This window comes from Dendropsophus ebraccatus, chromosome 1 (assembly GCF_027789765.1).
Source record: "Dendropsophus ebraccatus isolate aDenEbr1 chromosome 1, aDenEbr1.pat, whole genome shotgun sequence".
In the NCBI taxonomy this organism is placed as follows: Eukaryota; Metazoa; Chordata; class Amphibia; order Anura; family Hylidae; genus Dendropsophus; species Dendropsophus ebraccatus.
This window is the reverse complement of record NC_091454.1, coordinates 199517725-199527352: the sequence shown is the minus strand read 5'-3', so window position 1 is coordinate 199527352 and position 9628 is coordinate 199517725.

Below are 9628 nucleotides of genomic sequence, written 5' to 3'. Positions count from 1 at the left end.
CTTACTGCTGCATCAAGGCTTCACTTCCTGGATAACATGGTGATGTCACGACCCGACTCCCAGAGCTGTGTGTTCTGTAGCTGCTGGAGAGGATGATGGCAGGGGGACACTGAGGGACACAGGGCACTGGAGGGACACTGAGCATCCCTCTGCCATCATCCTCTCCAGCAGCCACAGCCCGCACAGCTCTGGGAGTCGGGTCGTGACATCACCATGTTATCCAGGAAGTGACGTCACCATGTTATCCAGGAAGTGACATCACCATGTTATTTCAGGAAGTGAAGCCTTGATGCAGTAGTAAGTGCAGGGAAAAAAGCACTTTATAAGCATTTCCCATAATAAGTGTATATTGGAGATTTGTATAACTTTTGGGGGGAATACAATACTTTAATAAAAATTTTCGCCGGACTTCTCCTTTAATGACAGCTATGTTTGAACTATATACTTTTGGGCCATTGAAGTGACTGGATCTGCTGCTTTTGTGTGGGCCTCCCCAGCCTGACAGGAGACCATTGCATTCCAGGAATGCATAGAAATGTAGAAGATTGTCGGCAGATAAAGCCCCCTGGTCCATATTGTTTCCTTTCTTATAATCTTCAGCTAGATATATGTTTATCCCAGACAGGTTTACATTCAGTTATCTTCCAGGTTGTGCCCCCATAGAAAATGTGCTGTGAACAGCCCCTTAGAAAACAGGGACACTGTGCGGCTTTTTCACTTACTAATCAGTGCCAAACTCCGAATTTGATATTGAAAAAACACCATGGAAATCAGCCATGTTCACACGTATTATTGATTCTCTGGTGATTCCCAAAGTTTTCAGAATTGTTTAGCAAATTGATATTCTTAAAGAAGTTTTCCGAATTTCCTCCCCTGCATTAAATAAACTTGCTGTGCCTGGCCCTTCTGATCTCTATTCGGTGAGGCTGCTCTGTGAAGATGTAGGAGCGGCCCCAGGCATTGATGTTGGTCTATAGCCGCAGGAGCCGCAGGAGCCGCAGGACGGCTGGGCCCATGACAGTGCGGTCTATAGCTGCAGGAGCAGGAAGGCTGGGCCCATGACAGTGCGGTCTATAGCTGCAGGAGCAGGAAGGCTGGGCCGATGACAGTGCGGTTGTCACAGCCGCGGCGGCGTCCCGCGTTCCGGGCCGCCGCCGCGACCGCTTCCTGCCCCATGCAGCAGCCGGTGTCCATAGTCGGGGACCCGGCGCTGCTATCACCTCGGCCCCGGGGGGCGCCTCACCTCTCCACGCTCCTGTCTCCCGCTGTGCCGGCCGGCGCGCGCGTCCCCGCCTCCTAGGGCGCGCGCGCCGGCTGTCTCAGATTTAAAGGGGCAGTGCGCTCCTAATTGGTAGTTGCACCTAATCACTCCCCTATAAATCCCAGCTTGCCCTGTTCCCTGTGTTGGAGCCTCTACATGCTTCCCATAGCGTTTGGCCCAGCTCCCTGTTGTTCCTGTGTCCTGTCCGTTACCTGGTCCCAAGTCCCTGTTCCTGAGTCCTGTCCATTACCTGGTCCCTGGTCCCTGTTCCTGGTTCCTGTTCCCCTGTCACTCCACCTGTTCCCGTGTCCAGCCTGTCACGTGCTCTCTCATCTGCAGACTATTGCCTGTGCCATCTCCTGCCACGCCTCGCCTGCCGACACCAGCAACCAAGCCAGGGGTAGCGACCTGGGGGTCGCCTGCCGCAGCAAGTCCATCCCGCCTTGCGGCGGGCTCTGGTGAAAACCAGCGGCCCCTTAGACTCCGCTCCCTGGTGAGGTTTGTGCCATCGCTGGTGCCGGTCCAGTGGATCCACTACTCCGGGCGTTACAGTAGGCTCCAACCATGGATCCCGGCGAGGTGCCTGATATCCGTGAGGTAGCCCGAGTGGTCGCCCTACAGGCTCAACAGATCCAGCAACAGTCACAGCTGATCCAACAACTGACTGCAGCCGTACAGCAGCATACTACGGCCCAGCGCACACCACCTCCTGACGCTGCTTCTTCACTCCGACTGGCCCTCCCAAGCAAGTACTCTGGGGACTCTAAGTTGTGCAGAGGATTCTTGACTCAGTGCACCATGCACATTGAACTTTTGAGTAGTCAGTTTTCCACCGAGCGCTCTAAAGTGGCTTTCATCATCAGCCTATTAGAGGGTAGAGCCCTGGCCTGGGCCACGCCACTGTGGGACCGAGATGATCCAGTTGCTGCCAATCTCCGGGCCTTCCTATTCGAGTTTCGCTCCGTCTTTAAGGAACCTGCCCGTGCTTCTTCAGCCGAGACTGCTCTCCTCAACCTCTCTCAAGGCAGCTCCTCTGTTGGTGACTACGCCATCCAGTTCCGCACCCTGGCAGCCGAATTGGACTGGAACGAGGCCGCCCTATTGGCCACCTTCAAGAAGGGCCTGTCTAGTCGTGTGAGAGACGTGCTCGCTGCCCGAGACCTGCCTACCTCCCTGAACGAACTCATTCTACTGGCCACCCGAGTTGATACTCGTTTTTCGGAGAGGGAGGAGGAGGTTCGGCATGAACATTTACTAACCCGTTCCCGTCGCCATCCCCAGCTGGCGCCGGTTTTCCAGAATCCTGACCTTTCGATGTCCCAACCCTCTCCCGAGATTCCTATGCAGGTGGAACGGGCTCACCTGACGCCTGATGAAAGAATCCGGCGCCTGGAGCAGAATCTCTGTCTCTATTGCGGGGGTTCCGATCACTTCCGGCTGGGATGTCCCCTACGTCCCCAAACATCCGGAAAATGCTCGCACCTAGGTCCGGTGGGACAGGTGTCCCTAGGTGTGAATGCCACCATTCCAAGTCTGTCTATGCCAGTTTCCATCCGGACTCTCTCAGGACGAAATCATCAGACTACTGCCTTCCTCGATTCTGGGTCAGCAGGCAGTTTTATTGCGGCAACATTGGTCCAAAGATGGCGGCTACCCGTGACCCGACTAGCCAGGCCCCTGACTATCTCCTCGGTCACAGGCGAAATTCTTACCGACCGTGTGTACTACCAGACCGCACCTTTAGTCCTCCAGGTGGGTCCTTTACATCAAGAAAAGATATCCTTCTACGTCCTGCCCCATTCTTCCCCCGCGGTCCTCCTGGGACTCCCGTGGCTGCAAGAACATGCCCCTCAACTGGACTGGAGAACCGGGGAGATTCTCAGTTGGGGTCAGGACTGTTCCAACCAGTGTCTCAGGTCACCTCAGACCAAGTGTTCTATGTCGTTTCCTGTCCCAGCCAAGCCTCTATCCGACCTATCGGCAGAAGACCAAGACTCGGCGGATGCCTTCTCTGCCGAGGTGTACCCTCTCTCCATACCCAAGACTAAGGTCGGGTCCTCTCACCACCAGGAGAACTTACAGAAGGTCCTCGTCCACAGACCCACAGTCCCTTGCCATGTTTTACCGCCTGATCGCCTAGCACCAGTCGTCACCTCCTCGCTTCGGAGAGTACCCCCCGGAAAGACTCATGTTCACCCTGCGCTTCGAAGAGGTATTTTGAAGTGGGGTCATTCCTCGTTGGAGGCCGGGCACCCTGGAGTCCGTAAGACCGGCCAACGGATCTCTCGCCACTACTGGTGGTCCAGTTTGTTTCAAGATGTCAAAGACTTTGTGGCTTCCTGTGCCATCTGCAGGCAAGAAAGAGGGGGAGGCCAAAGGGGGGGGGTACTGTCACAGCCGCGGCGGCGTCCCGCGTTCCGGGCCGCCGCCGCGACCGCTTCCTGCCCCATGCAGCAGCCGGTGTCCATAGTCGGGGACCCGGCGCTGCTATCACCTCGGCCCCGGGGGGCGCCTCACCTCTCCACGCTCCTGTCTCCCGCTGTGCCGGCCAGCGCGCGCGTCCCCGCCTCCTAGGGCGCGCGCGCGCCGGCTGTCTCAGATTTAAAGGGGCAGTGCGCTCCTAATTGGTAGTTGCACCTAATCACTCCCCTATAAATCCCAGCTTGCCCTGTTCCCTGTGTTGGAGCCTCTACATGCTTCCCATAGCGTTTGGCCCAGCTCCCTGTTGTTCCTGTGTCCTGTCCGTTACCTGGTCCCAAGTCCCTGTTCCTGAGTCCTGTCCATTACCTGGTCCCTGGTCCCTGTTCCTGGTTCCTGTTCCCCTGTCACTCCACCTGTTCCCGTGTCCAGCCTGTCACGTGCTCTCTCATCTGCAGACTATTGCCTGTGCCATCTCCTGCCACGCCTCGCCTGCCGACACCAGCAACCAAGCCAGGGGTAGCGACCTGGGGGTCGCCTGCCGCAGCAAGTCCATCCCGCCTTGCGGCGGGCTCTGGTGAAAACCAGCGGCCCCTTAGACTCCGCTCCCTGGTGAGGTTTGTGCCATCGCTGGTGCCGGTCCAGTGGATCCACTACTCCGGGCGTTACAGCGGTCTATAGCTGCAGGAGCAGGAAGGCTGGGCCGAGGACAGGGCTATAGCCGCAGTAGCAGGAAGGCTGGGCCGATGACACTGCTATAGCCGCAGGAGCAGGAAGGCTGGGCCAATGACAGTGCTATAGCCGCAGGAGCAGGATGGCTGGGCCGATGACAGTGCTATAGCCGCAGGAGCAGGAAGGCTGGGCCGATGACAGTGCTATAGCCGCAGGAGCAGAAAGGCTGGGCCGATGACACTGCTATAGCCGCAGGAGCAGGAAGGCTGGGCCGATGACACTGCTATAGCCGCAGGAGCAGGAAGGCTGGGCCGATGACACTGCTATAGCCGCAGGAGCAGGAAGGCTGGGCCGATGACAGTGCTATAGCTGCAGGAGCAGAAAGGCTCGGCCGATGACAGTGCGGTCTATAGCTGCAGGAGCAGGAAGGCTGGGCCGATGACAGTGCGGTCTATAGCTGCAGGAGCAGGAAGGCTGGGCTGATGACAGCACGGTCTATAGCTGCAGGAGCAGGAAGGCTGGGCTGATGACAGTGCGGTCTATAGCTGCAGGAGCAGGACGACTGGGCCGATGACAGTGCGGTCTATGGATGGGTTCATACTACGTATATTTCAGTCAGTATTGTGGCCCTCATATTGCAACCAAAACCACGAGTGGATTGAAAACACAGAAAGGATTTGTTCACACAATGGTGAAATTGAGTGGATGGCCGCCATTTAAAGGCAAATATTTGCTGTTATTTTAAAACAACGGCTGTTATATTGAAATAATAGCAGTTCTTTTCTGTTATATGGCGGCCATCCACTCAATTTCAACATTGTGTGAACAGATCTTTCTGTGTTTTTAATCCACTCCTGGTTTTGGTTGCAATATGAGGACCACAATACTGACTGAAATATACGTAGTGTAAACCCAGCCTGAAGCTGCAGGAGCAGGAAGGCTGGGCCGTGGACAGCTGGTGCATATTCATATTGAGCCTGCTATCATTTGCCCCATCGTTCTGCTCTTGAAGTTATCACTTCAGATAGTAGCTTTACCCAGGATCCCTATAGTATGGTCTGCACTATCCTCGCTGTCTCTCTGTATAGGGACACTTATATTCCATATACAGGGCTTTTCTCTTCAGCGTGCAGGTGATGCATGTAATGCCATTGGTGTGATGTTCCGTGTACAGGGTGTGAGTCCCATACATGCCGTGATGTCACTGCATTATGTGGCCGACCCTGGAAAAACCAAAAGAAGACAATTGTCAATAGAAGCCAATTAGAAATCATAAATGCTAGGCAGGGAAAGTTTATTAAATGCATAAAAACTAAATCTGAAAACCCCTTTAACATTGTTACATAGTAGTGAGTAACTGGGATCTTGAAAAAAATATATCCTTATTAGAGATGAGAGAACCTCAAGCACGCTCAGGTCCGTCCAAACCCGAGCCTGCGGCATTTGATTATCGGTGTTTGCAGAAGTTGGATGCAGCCCTAGGGAGTCCTGGAAAACCTGGATACAGCTTGTGGCTGCTTGAGGTTCGCCTTATCAAAATTAGCTCTTCCTAGTCCAGGGGTAGGGAACCTCGGCTCTCCCGCTGTTGCAAAACTACAACTCCCATCGTGCCTGTCCATGCATGAAGCGATTAGTAATTTTTCTAACAGCTGGAGAGACGATGTTCCCTACGGCTGCCCTAGTCTGTTTTACTCTGGGGTTCGTACCCTGAACTTGTATCCATTTGATCACAAACAACACATCAATAGTACATGTGGATAGAACATTACTATTTAGGAAGATAAATATTTGTACATTGTAGCAATAAGTTTACAAATATTGATACTATGAAACATTTTGTTGACAACATTGAGACTTTGGTAGTGCAAGTTAATGATAATATTTCTATCTGGGCGGGTTGTTTCCACCACCCAGGAATGTTTAGTGCGCGGCCTTCTCTGTATCTTTATATATCTCATCTGCTGGATTGTTTGGTTTTATTTTGGTGAAGTATGTTACTGTGATACATTGTGCTCCAGCCCAGAGGCTGATGACGTCCATGAAGATCTGACTTCAAGTGTAAAATTTAGTTTAGCTTGAACATAATACAAGGTTTAGAGTACAGTGAAACCTCTTTAGGTCGGTCACCCAAATTTGTACACACACACAAAAAAAAGATCTTTTGTGGTGGTGGTCCTCCCAAAGAAAAAAGTAAACACAATGCAGGTTAAAGGGCATAATGGAGTCTGCAAATATGTACAGTGCACAAATAAAAATAATGATGAAAGAGAAGCAAATTCTTGCTCCCTAGACCAGCCTAAACCTAACCACAGGCCTGACTCCCCCTCTTATTCCTAGTCCCCAGCATGGCTCCCCTCTCCTCATCCTAATATCAGGCCCGACTCCCCCTCTTATTCCTAGTCTCCAGTATAGCTCCTCTCTCCTTATCTCAGGCCTGACTCCCCCTCTTATTCCTAGTCCCCAGCATGGCTCCCCTCTCCTCATCCTAATATCAGGCCTGACTCCCCCTCCTATTCCCAGTCCCCAGCATGGCTCCCCTCTCCTGACCTCAGCCTGACTCCCCCTCTTATTCCTAGTCCCCAGCATGGCTCCCCTCTCCATATCTCAGGCCTGATTGCCCCTCTTATGCCTAGTCCCCAGCATGGCTGCCCTCTCCTGACCTCGGCCTGATTCCCCCTCTTATTCCTAGTCCCCAGCATGGCTCCCCTCTCCTGATCTCAGGCCTGACTCCCCCTCTTATTCCTAGGCCCCAGCATGGCTCCCCTCTCCTGACCTCAGCCTGACTTCCCCTCTTATTCCTAGTCCCCAGCACGGCTCCCCTCTCCTGACCTCAGGCCTGAGTCCCCCTCTTATTCCTAGTCCCCAGCACGGCTACCCTCTCCTAATCTCAGGCCTGATTCCCACTCTTATTCCTAGTCCCCAGCATGGCTCCCCTCCCCCGACCTCAGGCCTGTCTCCCCCTCTTATTCCTAGTCCCCAGCATGGCTCCCCTCTCATCATCCTGATCTCAGGCCCGACTCCCCCTCTTGTTCCTAGTCCCCAGCATGGCTCCCCTCTCCTGACCTCGGCCTGATTCCCCCTCTTATTCCTAGTCCCCAGCACGGCTCCCCTCTCCTAATCTCAGGCCTGATTCCCCCTCTTATTCCTAGTCCCCAGCACGGCTCCCCTCTCCTAATCTCAGGCCTGATTCCCCCTCTTATTCCTAGTCCCCAGCATGGCTCCCCTCTCCTGATCTCAGCCTGACTCCCCCTCTTATTCCTAGTCCCCAGCATGGCTCCCCTCTCCTAACCTCAGCCTGATTCCCCCTCTTATTCCTAGTCCCCAGCATGGCTCCCCTCTCCTGATCTCAGCCTGACTCCCCCTCTTATTCCTAGTCCCCAGCACCGCTCCCCTCTCCTAATCTCAGGCCTGATTCCCCCTCTTATTCCTAGTGCCCAGCATGGCTCCCCTCTCCTGACCTCAGCCTGACTCCCCCTCTTATTCCTAGTCCCCAGCACCGCTCCCCTCTCCTAATCTCAGGCCTGATTCCCCCTCTTATTCCTAGTCCCCAGCACGGCTCCCCTCTCCTAATCTCAGGCCTGATTCCCCCTCTTATTTCTAGTCCCCAGCACGGCTCCCCTCTCCTAATCTCAGGCCTGATTCCCCCTCTTATTCCTAGTCCCCAGCATGGCTCCCCTCTCCTAATCTCAGGCCTGATTCCCCCTCTTATTCCTAGTCCCCAGCATGGCTCCCCTCTCCTAATCTCAGGCCTGATTCCCCCTCTTATTCCTAGTCCCCAGCATGGCTCCCCTCTCCTAATCTCAGGCCTGATTCCCCCTCTTATTCCTAGTCCCCAGCATGGCTCCCCTCTCCTAATCTCAGGCCTGATTCCCCCTCTTATTCCTAGTCCCCAGCATGGCTCCCCTCTCCTGATCTCAGCCTGACTCCCCCTCTTATTCCTAGTCCCCAGCATGGCTCCCCTCTCCTAATCTCAGGCCTGACTCCCCCTCTTATTCCTAGTCCCCAGCATGGCTCCCCTCTCCTAATCTCAGGCCTGACTCCCCCTCTTATTCCTAGTCCCCAGCACGGCTCCCGTCTCCTAATCTCAGCCTCACTCCCCCTCTTATTCCTAGTCCCCAGCACGGCTCCCCTCTCCTGATCTCAGCCTGACTCCCCCTCTTATTCCTAGTGCCCAGCATGGCTTCCCTCTCAATTCTGGCCTCCAACATGCTGTGGAAGACTATTTTACCAAATTTCACAAGTAAAGGAATGTTACTTTTTGTTTTTTGTTTTTTTTGTTTAGTGGCTTAACAAAAAGGGATGGTGTGTAAACATAGCCTAAGGATGGGCCTGAGAAACTAAGAACAATATGCAATATGCACAGTGATGTCAGAGTGCAGAGGTCACAGAACATTGGTAATAAACAGTGACACCACAATGTGAGCTCTGGAATCAACTGCAAAAAGGCAGTTGCCGGACTGAGCTCCTCGGAGCACACCTCTGTCCTGTGTTTTCATGTTCAATTGTTCTTTTATTCCAATCTGTTTCTATTTTCTGACTGTAATTTTTTTTTATTTCACTTTTTGTACATTGTTATGGAGGCTGCCATATTGCCTGAGTTGTTTTTAACAGCACTTAGTGATATGCTTTACAGCAAGACTCATGGACATAGACCTCAATAGACACACTCTGTCCCCTTGAGATGAACGTGAAACATTACTGAGTGCTTTCTGTGACCTTTGAAGAGGTCATTCCACAGGGAGCTGCTAATGTCTCCTTCTCTTATCATCACAGACAGAACAAGAAATAGCGGTGGCTGTGAGTGGGGAACGAGGAGCTGAGAGTGCTTGTTTGCTCCTCAAGTCGGCCCGTGGAATAGGGTCTTTAATCAACGACATACGAGCGATTTTTCGATCGTTGCCTGCAATTACAAAGAACGATTATCGTTTAAATTCGAACGATATAACGATTTTTCACACAATAATCGTCCCTTGTAATAGGGCCCTTAGATCTAAACCTAAAATTATCGTTAATCGTTCACTAATCGTTCGCTGTAATTCCACATTCATTTGCTCAAGTTCCGCATTTGTTCACTAATCGTTCAGTGTAATTGCACATTGTTCATTGTTTTGCTGGGATCAGAAGGAATAAACGATCATAGTAACAATCGTAACTATCGACCATCGCTCTGTGTAGTATAATGAACAATTTCAGGTTAACGATAAACAATCTTGTTTGGGATCATTTATCATTAGTTAGAGAATGAAAATTGCAAGATATGAGGATTACTTTATAATA